Source organism: Martes martes, assembly GCF_963455335.1.
Source record: "Martes martes genome assembly, chromosome: 5".
Taxonomy (NCBI): Eukaryota; Metazoa; Chordata; class Mammalia; order Carnivora; family Mustelidae; genus Martes; species Martes martes.
This window is the reverse complement of record NC_137892.1, coordinates 25,674,552-25,688,172: the sequence shown is the minus strand read 5'-3', so window position 1 is coordinate 25,688,172 and position 13,621 is coordinate 25,674,552. Positions and strand designations below refer to the sequence as shown.

At 35.4% G+C, this 13,621-nt stretch overlaps 1 protein-coding gene across 1 annotated transcript in view; it reads right to left on the bottom strand.

Annotated features, from left to right (window-relative positions):
* Positions 1–13,621, bottom strand: part of DMXL1 (Dmx like 1) — a 125,059-nt gene that overhangs the window by 109,098 nt on the left and 2,340 nt on the right. The gene's annotated exons all lie outside the window — the stretch shown is intronic.

Genomic DNA, 13,621 nt, shown 5'->3' with positions numbered 1-13,621 from the left:
GCCTCTCTAATATAAATAAATAAATGAATAAATCTTTAAAAAATGTTTATTAAAGCAAGAATTTGCCCTGCTTAAACCCCTTGATAGTTTACCCACTGCACTTGGAATAAAATCAACTCCTTACCATGGTTCAATGCCCTTATTGTCCTAACTCTCCAAACTCATCCCAAGCTACACTTTCTGTCCCCTCCATTGGCCCTGTCCCTACACTGCCTTTCCATGTCCTGGAGCATATCAGTCTTTTTCCGCCTTACGGGGTCTTTTATCTACCTCTCTCTGCCTGGTCTTTGTCCAGCTAGCTTTTTTTCAACATTCATGTCTTAGTTCCCAACCGCACAGACAGACACACACACACACACACACACATACAGTCCCTTCCTCTCTCTCTTACATTACTTTCCATCACATTACTATTTATTCTTCTTCATAGCAGGTAACATGATTTGTAAGTATCTTGCCTATTATCCACTTTCATTAATGCAAGTTAAGTTACAAAACAAAACGATAGCATTCAAGTGTATCTTGCTCTCTGCTCTCTCCTCCAATTCTAAATGAAAGGGCTTCTTTATAATAAATAAATGAATAAATGAAGTATTTAACTTCAAAAAACAGCCACCATGACCAAACAAATAAAAAGGTATAGTTCAAGGCTTGTTAGCAAGCATTTTATAGCTCTTTTTGCACTTTACAATTAGCAGAACTCTTCCAACCAGAATTTTTTTTGTATATTTTTGTCTAACTTCTTAGATCACAGGAGTTTCTTCATGGCTTTCTTTTTGGAATTTACTTATATAAGCCACCATGAAGTATGACACTGAGAACAAAACATCTATCATAAACTTTTCCCCACCCAAATATAAGTTCTTAAAGTATTAGTAATTATTTACTTTCTCTCACTTTTGCACCTGCACATATACCTTACTTAATGTAGAAAATAATTATACTTTATGACCTTAATTTTTACAAAGGCCAAAATGTTTCTGTATGTGCCAGCAAAAAATATTTGGAAAGGCGTTTGAGAGAACATACAAATAAATCTGCTCACATTACAGACAAGAAAATGAGGCCTAAATAGGCTGATATAACTTCTTAGTGGCAGAGTGGGCTTCAGAATCTTGATCTCTTTTGATTCTTGATCTAAGTGCTGTATGTATGACACCATGAGGACTTCCCTAGTTAAGTATCCTTGCCTAGAATTTTCCTAAAAGGAACTGGGGACAATCAAGTTTGGTTCTACTGGCGTCATATAGTGGAAAAAATTGGCTTAGTAAACAAACAAACAAAAATCTCATGATGGCCTGCTCACCTATATAAATATCCACGGTAGGATCACAAGGCTTGTCACAAGGCTATTAGCAAGAATAAATTCCAAAAACTTCTTTTAAGAAAAATTTTCATTTGCAATACTCTAAATATCTTAATATTTTAGAAACTGATTTTTCCCTCTCAATATTAAATTTTGATAAAATACTGATAGTCACTATATCCCAAAACATTGTGTCAAATTACAAATGTTCACAATTTAGATTTCCTATTCATTAAACAAAAAATTTTAGTTCCATTAACTGGAATGAATGAATATATATATATATATTTTTTTTTAAACATGTCTTCATAACTTTGCCTTCCTTTTGCCATACCTAAAATTGTCTACCTACTTTCAGATATTGTATAGCAACTATTTTTAATCAACTACAACTCTCGATTTTCTGAATTAAGTTTGTATTAATCCTGAAGTTCCTCAGAAAATTATTGTTTAATACAAGTACTAAACATCTGCAGAGTTGAGAAATGCATAGTTAGCCCAGAAACACTTAGCCGTACAAAGAGGAAGATACCAATTTATTGCATAATTAACCCTTCATCATTCACAGATTAACCCAGTTCTGAACTACTCTTGTTCTGTTGCTGCAGTTGTAATACACTAATACAGTCTGTCATTTGACTTTCTCTTAGTGACAGTACTAAAACATACAAAGCTTTCTCTCTCTAGTTTTGGTAAACTTCAAATCAATTGAAATGACAGATCTTATCTGGAATCTCTCTTTCAGTCCTCACTTTCTTCTCTTAGAGTTATAACTAATGGATGACAATAAGCTACTACATGGGGGGAAAAAAGGGAAATAACCAACTGCAGGGCTGACTATTATGCCAGGGGTTAGAATAAAGATCTTCGGGTATTTTTGACTCATGAGCTTAAATTTTTACACTTTATTTGGTTGTATAATTAAACATAGGATGGACTAAAGACTCAAACCATATTTGCATTATGTTCCATTTCTTAATCATTTTCAAGAATCTATAAATGTATCTCCTAAAAAGCCTGCTGTGTATAGGAGATTAGCTGAAAAAAAAACTATAGTAAATATCCACAATGGAGTATCATACAGCTGTAAAAATAAGAAAGAAGCCATCTATGACTCACATGGAGTGATTTCCCTGGGATATTATTAAGTGAAAAAAAAGCAAAGTACAGGGGCGCCTGGGTGGCTCAGGGGGTTAAAGCCTCTGCCTTCGGCTCAGGTCATGATCTCAGGGTCCTGGGATTGAGCCCCGCATCGAGCTCTCTGCTCATCGGGGAGCCTGCTTCCTCCACTCTCTCTGCCTGCCTCTCTGCCTACTTGTGATCTCTGTCAAATAAATAAATAAAATCTTTAAAAAAAAAAACAAAAAGTACAGAAGGACATATATGTCATTTTTTGGGTAAGAGTCAAGGAAAATGAATCTGTTTACTACAATTAAAAACATAGGATCAATGCATGGAACACACTTCTAAATCAATCTAAATAAATATGAATATAAATATTAAAAAAAGTATTGCCTTTGTTATTCATGTTATTCAAGGTTTTTAAAAATAAAAATTATAGATTCTAAAAAAAAACACAGGATCGATAAAACTAGGGAATAATAAAGTTGATTATCTACAAAGGTGGGGAGGATGGAGAAGAAGAGATACAGGAAAAAATGACTTTTGAAAACATATTAACATAATGCATATTCAAAGACAAATCAATCAGAGAGGGGGAGGGTGTGGTAAAACAAAGGAACTAAGTACATTTCAAATGACTACATATCCACACCAAAAGAAAGAAGGGCGAAAGGAACCAAGCAACTTACCAAACACTGAATTTGACCCCATATTTTCAGTCTTGGGCAGTGAAAAGGAAAAAACTAGTCCACCTCCCATGTTTCTCCTTTACTCGGACAATACTACCATATTCACAATACTTTTGTTGGCAGATGTGGGATCTTTTAACCACACCAAGCAATTCTGTGACACCCACTAGGTACCTGACAACTGAACTCAATTCTGACACTATCTACCTGAGAATAGTGTCAGATCCCACAGGTGAAGGGCTCAGTCTTAACTGAGACTGTCCTACACTTCAGATGCTAATCTCAAGTAGTGGGACCCTAGATTACCCATTACTTCTGCCCAACCTGGCTACAAAGTCAAAGGTACCCATGACCTCCTCTCCCTTGGATTTGATTTTTCACTAAAACAGCTTACAAAACTCATGTAAACACTTACTTACATTTACCAGTTTATTAAAAGACCTGATAAGAATAGAGAAAAACGACCAGATGAAGAGACACGCAGGGCAAGACCTGGGAGGGTCGCAGGCATGGAGCTTCTGTCCTCATACAGCTGGCGTGCATCACCCACCTGGTAGACGGATATGTTCACCAACATGGGAGCTCCCAACAGCACCATATTGTTGGGATTTCATGAAAGCTTCCTCACACAGCCATGCTCAATTATTAACTCCATTTCCAGTGCCTCTCTAGTCTATGGAGAATGGGAGATAGGGCTCAAAATTCCAAGCTTCTGACCTTGGCTTGATCTGTCTGGTGAACACACCAGGAGCCATCCAGAAGCCTACCCAGATTTTCCTCATTAGAACAAAAGATGCTCCTAGTACCCTTATAAACTACAAGGATTTGTGGTAGGACCCAGTGTCAAGACCCAAATGTTAGGGGGCACCTGCCTGGCTTGGTCAGCAGAGCATGTATCTCTTGATTTTAAGGTTCTAAGTTCAAACCCCACACTGGGTACAGAGGTTACTAAAAAAAAAAAAAAAAAAAAAAAAAGAAATAAAAAACTTAAAAAAGAAAGAGCCAAATATTATAACAAGTGATGCTCTTAATGTTCTTATCACTTAGAAATTTTGAAGTGTCAGGAATTCTGTGCCAGAAACTGGGGACAGAGACCAATACATGTATTTTCTATTATCTCACAGTCAGGGTGGGGAGAAGTACAAACAAATCCTGAATGTTTTTTTTTTTTGTAGGTTGTTTTTTAATTATAGTGGTATGGACAATGCAATTCTGAAACTATTTTGGATATATTACAGAAATGAGCAAATGAGCCGAGGATCTCACTGTGTAAGGAAAAGGAACAAAAATATAAAATAGGGAAAGATACAAGAGTCAAACAAGGTTGTTATGGAAATGGAAATACTGGTATAAAATCATGTTTTCCAAAATATACATATTTCCATGTACACATATAAATACACATTTGTATATGTGTATGTATGTGCATGCTAGCCTGCTATATGCATATACACATGTATATGTGCTAGTTCTATACTATTAAAAGGCCAAGAAGCAGATATCCCAAAAGCAATGAGATCACTTAGTACCTTGATCTTGGCCTCTAACAGCATTCTCTACTAAAAGAAACCAGGGCTCCCTGAAGAAATGGCTCAGTACAGCACTATAGCACGATAGTACAATAGGGGCATAGAACACTCTGTTGTATCAGAAAGAAGGTGCAAAAAACAGGCAAGAATCATCATCAGTATAGTCAACCTAGGGGAAAATGATGATGAGGCTGCTGATTATTTGCAGGGTCTTCAAAGGCTTTCTCACATACTGCTTTTTAGTTACAAGGAGAAAAAAAAATCTGTTATACAATGGAGAAATTAGGCAATACCTTTAGTAGTCATTAAAATTAACATCCCAAGTGACAGATATCAGGAACCTCCAACTGGGATACCTAGAGGACACAACATCATCCAGGCAGAATTTTGGCCAAGAAGTCATAAGCTCAATCTAATCAGGAGGAAACATTAGACAAATGTGAAATGAGAAAAGGTTTGTTTTTTAAAAGTGGGAGGGAAGTACTAAAGTCTTCAAATGCCACTGTTGAAGCGATAAAGAACAAGAGAAATGATGCTAAAGAGACGCAATAACTAAATGTGATATCATAGTCTGAATCTTGTACTGGAAGGGGTAAAAACGTTATAGAGAACACTGTCATATCAAGTAACAGAACCCAAACATGGGTAATACATTAGCTAAAAGTTTATCAATGTAAAATTATGAAATAGATAAGTATACTGTGATTATTCCTCTTATTGGGAAATGAGACTAAAGTATTTAAGGGTGAAGAATTATAACATACATAACATCCTCAAAGTATTCAGAAAAAAAAATTATATAGGCACACACAGGTCTGGGGAGCACAAATGATAAAGAAAGTGGGAGTACATTATCGGCAATAGCCAAATCTAAGTAATGACAGCATGGGTGTTCCTTGTATGATTTTTATTTTTTTTATTTTTTTTAAAGATTTTATTTATATATGTGAGAGAGAGAAAGAGAGAGAGAGAGAGAGAGAACATGAGAGGTGAGAAGGTCAGAGGGAGAAGCAGACTCCTTGCTGAGCAGAGAGCCCGATGCAGGACTCGAACCTGGCACTCCAGGATCATGACCTGAGCTGAAGGCAGTCACTTAACCAACTGAGCCACCCAGGTGCCCTGTACTATTTTTATTTTATAATTTTTTCTAGGCATGAAATTATCTCTAAATAGTTATTTTCTATGTAGTAATGAAAACATATAAAACCTAAGTAATTGTTTTTCAAAAAGTTAAAACAAAAACTGCTAACACTTTTTTTTTTTGCTTTCTTTTATCTTTCACTCATGTACAGTCTTCTGGGCTTTTCTTCTCTTTGGCAATATACTGCCAAGATATATATATATATATATATATATATATATATATCTTTCTTCTCTTTGGCAATATACTGCAAGGCCAATACCAAGTGCTTTTCACCGTAAGCCATTTAATCCCTACAACAAATTCTGTGTAGTACTTTATACGATAATCACCCCATTTTACTGCTAAGGAATCTTAAGCTTAGACAGACTGAGTAATTTGCTCAAGTCTCAGAGCCAGCAGGAGGCACAACTAAGACTGAAACCAAGTTATAACTAGTGGGAAAGAACATACTCTTACTTACTCCGTTATGCTATCACTCAATGCCCTATAAACAAACACTGGCATGAATTTAATAATTTTTCACTAATCTCTTCCCATAATTAAGAATATCTTAAAAAAAAAAAGAATATCTTATCTGGACCATAAAGCAACCAGAACGCCCATAACGGTGATAAGAATGTAAATTAATAATGGTACAACTACTTTGGAAAGCTAAACACATGCCTACACAATAACCAGCAATTCGACTTCTAAGTTTATACCCAACAGAAATGTGTCCATATATACACTAAAACACATGAACAAGAACATTCATAACTATTCATCAACACCCCAAAGTAGAACCAATCCAAACATCAACCAACAATGGAATATACAAATGAACTGTAGTATAATCATACAATGGAATACTTAAAGCAATGGTTCTCAAATTCTCTGGTGTCAGGAATTCTCTGCATTCTTAAGAAAATATTAAGATTAACCATCCTCCCATCCCCTTCCTTAAGGGCTTTAGTTTTTGTGTATTATCACTATCAATACTCTCTCTCTCAGAAATTAAAACAGAGACAACATAATACACCAACTAATTCAGTAATGAAAACCTCCCAACAAATAAAAGCCTAGGATCAGATGGTTTCACCAGCGAGGTCTACCAGACATTTGAAGAGAATTCAGGCCAATCCTTTCCAAAAAACTGAGGAGGGAATACTTTCAAACTCATTCTGCAAGGCCAGCATTATGTTGTTACAATCCTAGACAAGGGCACTATAGGAAAAGAAAATTACATTGCAATAACCCTGATTGACATAAATGTAAAAACCCTTAACAATTTCAATTCCAAAAGGACAATTTCAAAAGGACATTAAAAAGATTATACATCATAATCAAGTGAGATTCATCCCTGAGATTCAAGGACAGTTTAATAAAGGCCATATATGCCAAGCCCACAATATGAAAACCATATTCAATGGTGAAAAGCTGAAAGGTTTTCTCTAAGATCAGGAGAAAGGCAAGTATGTCTACTCTCATTACTTCTATTCAAAACAATACTGAAAAGTCCTGGCCAGAGCAATCAGGCATGAAAATAAATACATAAATAAATAAATAAATGGCATCCAAATTGGAAAGAAACACATAAAACTTTCTGTTTACATTTAACAAGATATACTGAAAACCCTAAAGACTCTACCAAAAAATAAAAAATAAGAAATTAGAACAAATGAATTCCACGAAGTCATAGGATACAAAATACACAAAAATCGATTGCATTTCTACAATTTCTACAATTCAATTAACAATGAATTTTTCAAAAAAGAAATTAAGAAAACAACTTACATCAAAAAGTAAAATACTTAACATAAATTTTAAAAAGGTGAAAGATCTTATGCACTGAAAACTATAAGACACTGATTAAAGAAACTGAAGATGACACAGATAAATGGAAAAATATCTTGTGTTCCTAGATAGGAAGACTACTGTTAAAATGTCCATACTACCCAAAGCAATCTACAGATTCAATGCAATCCCTATCAAAATTCTAATAGTATTTTTCACAGGCCAAAAAACATTCTAAAATTCATATGTAACCACAAGAGACACCAAATAGACAAAGCAATCTTGAGTAAGAACTAAACCTGACACTCATTTGTGGAACATAAGGAATAGTGTGAAGGACCAAGGGGAAGAGAGGGAAAACTGAATGGGATATCAGAGAGGGAGACAAACCACGGAAGACTCTGGACTCCAGGAAACAAACAGGGTTAGAGAAGGGAGGGTCGGATGGAGGGATGGCGTGACTGGGTGATGGGTATTAAGAAGAGCATGTGTGGTGGGACACCTGGGTGGCTCAGTTGGTTAAACGGCTGCCTTCAGCTCAGGTCATGATCCCAGCGTCCTGGGATCGAGTCCCACATCGGGCTCCTTGCTCGGCAGGGAGCCTGCTTCTCCCTCTGCCTCTGCCTGCCACTTTGTCTGCCTGTGCTCGCTTGCTCTCTCTCCCCCTCTCAGTCTCTGACAAATAAATAAAAAAAATAAAAAATAAAAAAATAAAAAAATAAAAAAATAAAAAAAAAAAAGAAGAGCATGTGTGGTGATGAGCACTGGGTGTTATACACAACTGATGAATCACTGAACACTACATCAAAAACTAATGATATATTATATGTCAGCTAATTGAACAAAATAGAAATAAATAAAATTTTTAAAAAAGAACTAAGCTCGAGCCATCGAGCTCGAGCACCACACTTCCTGATTTCAAACTATATTACAAAGCTATAGTAATCAAAACACTATGATACTAGCATAAAGACAAGCACCATGAACAAAAAAGGAAGAGAATCATGAGTTCAGACATAAACCCACGCACATATGGTCAACTAAATCTTCAGCAAAGGCACCAAGAATACATAATGGAGAAAGGACAGTCTCTTCAATAAACGGTGTTGAGAAACCGCACATCCAATTGCAAAAGAATAAAACTGGACACTTATCTCACATTATACACATAAGTCAACTCAGAATGGATCACAGACTTACATGTAAGACTGAACCATAAAACTCCTAGAAGAAAACACAGAGAAAAAGCTCCTTGATATTGGTCTTAGTCATGACTTTTCTGATATGACATGAAAAGCACAAACATCAAAACCAGTAATAAACATGTAGGACTACATCAAACTAAAAAGCTTCTGCAAAGCAAAAGAAAATAAAATGCAGAGTCAACCTACAGAATGGGAGAAAATTTTGCAAACCATCTCTGATAAGGAATTAATACGCAAAGTATATAAGGAACTCATTCAACTCAACAGCAAAAGAACAATCTGATTTTTAAAAAGGTAAAGAACTTGAATAGATATTTTTCAAAAAAAGATATACAAGTGGCTAGTAGGTACATGAAAATAAGTTCTTCATCACTAATCCTTAGGGAAATCAAATCAAAACCACAGAGATATATCACCAAATGACTATTGTCAAAAAGATAAGAGATAACGTGTTGGTGAAGACACAGACCAAAGGAAATTCTTGTGCACTCTCGTTGGGAGTGTAAACTGTTACAGATGCTACGGAAAACAGTAAGAAGTTTCCTAAAAAATTAAAAATAGAACTACCATATGATTCAGCAGTCCAACCTCTGGGTATGTACCCAAAGACAATAAAATGACTATCTCAATTACATACCTGCACTCCCATATTCACTGCAGCGTTTATGCACAACAGCCACAAGATGGAAACAACCTAAGTGTCTAACTACAGATGGGTGGATAAAGAAAATAGGGTATATATACACAATGGAACAGTATTCAGACATAAAAAGAAGAAATCCCTGATATTTATGACACCCATGACAGCATAATGCTAAGTGAAATAAGTCAAAGAGAGAAAGACAAATATATGTATTTCACTTATGCACAGAATCTAAAAACACTATACTAATAGAGATAGAGAAAAGAATGGTGGTTGCCAGGGGTTGTGGGGTGGGGAAATGTGAGACTTTGGTCGAAGGGTACAAACTTTCAGTTGTAAGATAAATAAGTTCCAGGGATCTAATGTGCAGCATGGTAACCGTAGTTAACAATATTGTACTATGTACTTGAAAGTTGCTCTAAGAGTAAAGCTTTAATGTTCTCACCATAACAACAACAAAATAGTAAAGATGCAAAGTAAAGGGTATGTCAACTAGCCTGTGATAAACGTTTTGTAACATATGCATGTAGCAAATCATCACAGTTTAGACCTTAAACAATGATATAAGGCAATTATATCTCAATAAAGCGGGGGATAGGGGGGAGATGTAAATCTATACAGATAATCTAATCTGGGTATCACTCAAGAATCACTTAAAATAGACACTTATGCATAGTTCTGGAAGACTATTAAAATTAATTCAGTCTTCTCTGTAGCGTATACAACATGATGAGGTAAAAAGCATGGAAGTATACCAAGACCTCTCCCTGCAAAAAACAGGGAAAACAGCTTTAACGTAAGCTTAGTATGTACCACTTTATTCTTTAAACAATCCATCAACCTGGTTTAAATGAAACCCTAAGAAGTAATACAATACATGGTATTTCTAAAACCAAATTTAAAACTAGTTTGACAGATTTTTCTAAAATAAATTCTCAAATTTCCCTTCAAGGTGTCCTGACTATATTATATGACATTATCAAAACCATAAGAATAGCACTGATTTATTAAGTAAACTGCCATGCTATTTGGTCTCCAAAATTAATGTGCATATACTGATAATTGATACATTAGCTGCTTCTGTCAAGAGATCTATAATGAGAACAATCTATTACTAATCAATGAAAATTAAATTAACAAGTGAAAATTCTTTTGTTGGGTACCTGTAATATTAGGCTTACTAATTTTGAGACTAAACTAGATGCCCAGGAAGAACTGAATTCAATGTGCTACCAAGCATATAATCACGATTTTTTACTTAAAATTGTGACAGAAAACCTCAAATTTCTAAATTTCAAAAATTATCCAAGGCTGTAACAGTTGGTATTCAAACTTGGAAGTATTGTGATTTCTGTAAAACACTTGGATTTCTTGTTTTCATGTTCTGTTTTTACCAACCACACCAGGTAAATATCCTAAGGAATTTCTTCCTGGTATATTTCCTAGTTAAATGACTTGAATTGTAAAATACTGTAATTAACATTTTTCTCATTTTTAAACATATAATGTTGAAGTTTAGTTTTGCTTCAATAATCTTAAAGGTACTTTAATACTATTTAAAACCCAGTGTTTTAAAATAGGCCAGTTTTTAAGAAGAAGTCTGAGGTACTTGTGATGGCATATGAGAACCACAAAAATCTCTTTCCAGATGTAAATAGTATCAAACCTTCCCTTCCTGTATTCTCTCCCCTTATGAAGACCTATAAGTCCCCTCCAAAAAAAAAAACCCAGACAACAACAACAAAAAAACTCTTTCTATCCTCCCACTTATAAAGGTTTCCCTAGAGTGAGCAAAACAGAAAGCTAAACTAAAAGATGCTTACCATGACAGACATAGGAAGAAGAATGCTAATTCAGCCTCCATTTCTCTATCAACCAGATAGCTGCATCAGTCTTTTGACCTCTAATTGGGGTCCCCTGGCTGTGAATACTGGGTTGTCTAACACAAAAGGAAGCCTGGAGCTCTCACATGTTTGTTTTCTCTCCTATAACAAAGATGTTTAAATTACAAACTAGAGACAGGAAGTCCTAAATATTAACACAGTCTGTCTCTTATAAATTACCTCCCTTTCAATTTCATTTGAAACAGTTTCAACACTAACCATAAACGATGAAATGAGAAGAAAAAAATCTATTGTATATTAAAGCACATATGTCATCAGTATGCACAGCAATACTAGAAAATCTAGATTCAAACTAACTGTGCCTCTTTTTAACTATTTGCCTTTCATAAACAAAATATTTTTTATTCTAAAAACAAAAGTTGTCAACAGATCAGGACCAGTTTGCTCACATATTTTCACTCTAATAAATAGCAGGAAATTAACAAGGAAAAAAGACTGAGGGAAGCATTCAGGTAAAGAAAGAAAAAAATAAAGAATTTTTGCTTAGTGTGCAGGAAAACCATTGCTAAGAAGTGACTGAACAAAGTCTAAAGGAACTTTAATAGAATCATTTTATTTGGACTTGAATCTAAATTATTAAAGCTATTCTAAAACACAGACTTTTAATTACATTGCAACAAGGCTTCTTTAAGTACTATTCATCAATTCAACCAATATTTATGTGCCAAGCATTAGTATGAGTAAAACTTTAATTTTACAATAATTGACATTTTTGAGGGTTTCACATATACTAACAATGAACAGAACTTAACACTTTTTCATGTAACAACCCTATGAATAGGTACTACTCTGGCCCCATTTTACAGATGAGGAAAAAAAGGAATTTAAAAGAACTTGCAGATGGATGTACAGCTAACCATAGGGACGAGGCTGGAAATCAAACCCAAGTAATAACTCTACTAATAGGAGCCACCAATACCTTAATCACTGTTCTAGATGGTCATAATGAAACCATGGGAGACACAAGGCAATACTGGTTAATAATATAATGAAAGTACAAATAAAGTGGCTTGACAGCATAAGACACATGGTCACTGCCTACTAGAAGTTCTCAGACTAAGAGGGAAGTCAAAATACTCCATGTCAGTTTAAGCAGTAAGATGTTAGCTAATACTAAGACAAACAAATTGTATCAGTAAGTACATATTTTAAAACCTAGAATCCATGAGAGCTGGCATTCAATTTCATTTCAATTTAAAGCCTGTCAGACTTCCTTTGAGAAACAGGATCTCATTTCTTGCAATCTTTCAAAACAAGAACAGGTAAGTTATCAGCAAACATGAGAAGGGAGGAATTACAAACACAGGATGTCTTCACAAAAGGCATGAAGTGCAAGAGAAATCAAATCATTCTTCAAAGGGGCCTCCAAGTGGAAGATCTCATGTCTCTCCATCAAGTCAAACTGAAATTTAGAGATTTTTTTTAAGTCTGTACATACCATTAATGTCTGCTATCTTCTATCAAAGAAGTCAAAATCAGAAGCAGTTAAAAACAATTCAAAGAGTTGGGGTGCCTGGGTGGCTCAGTGGATTAAACCTCTGCCTTCAGCTCAGATCATGATCTCAGGGTCCTGAGACCAAGCCCTGCATCAGACTCTTTGCTCAGCGGGGAGCCTGCTTCCTCCTCTCTGCCTGCCTCTCTGCCTATTTGTGATCTCTGTTTGTCAAGTGAATAAATAAAATCTTAAAAAAAAAAAAATTGAAGGAGTAAAAAATAAATAGATCTGCTTTTTAACATGAAAAACAGGCGATTTCAAAAGATGTGTATATATGGTGTAGAGGAAACTGAAGGCAAGAAACTTAGTTTGTAATAGAACAAGCAGCATAATGTTAAAGGGTCAAGGATAGATTGGGTACAAAGGAAGAAGATGATTGTTAATCCCTAAACTACCACCCAAATTACAGAGAACTAGGGTATCTTTATACTAAACAAATGAAAAATTTATTTTTATCTAATTTACTAGAATCCTTCCTGAGATGTGGGAGAAATCTGCAGCAGGCTTGGTAGGAGATGATTAAAGTCTGGTCTATGGAGGGGCACCTGAGGAGGGCAATCAGTTAAGGGTCCAACTCTTGGTTTTGGCTCCAGGGTGGATCTCAAGGTGGAGAGATTAAGCCCCTGTTCCCTAACCCCTATCCTACTGAGGTCCTGCTCAGGCTCAGGGACCACTGAGTCTGCTTAAGACTCTCACTCCTTCTCCTTCCGCCCCTCTCCCCACTGCATGCGGGTCGCAGGTGCTCTCTCCCTTGCTCGCTTGTTTTCTCTAAGATAGGTAAATAAAACTTTTAAAAAAATCTGGTCTATGG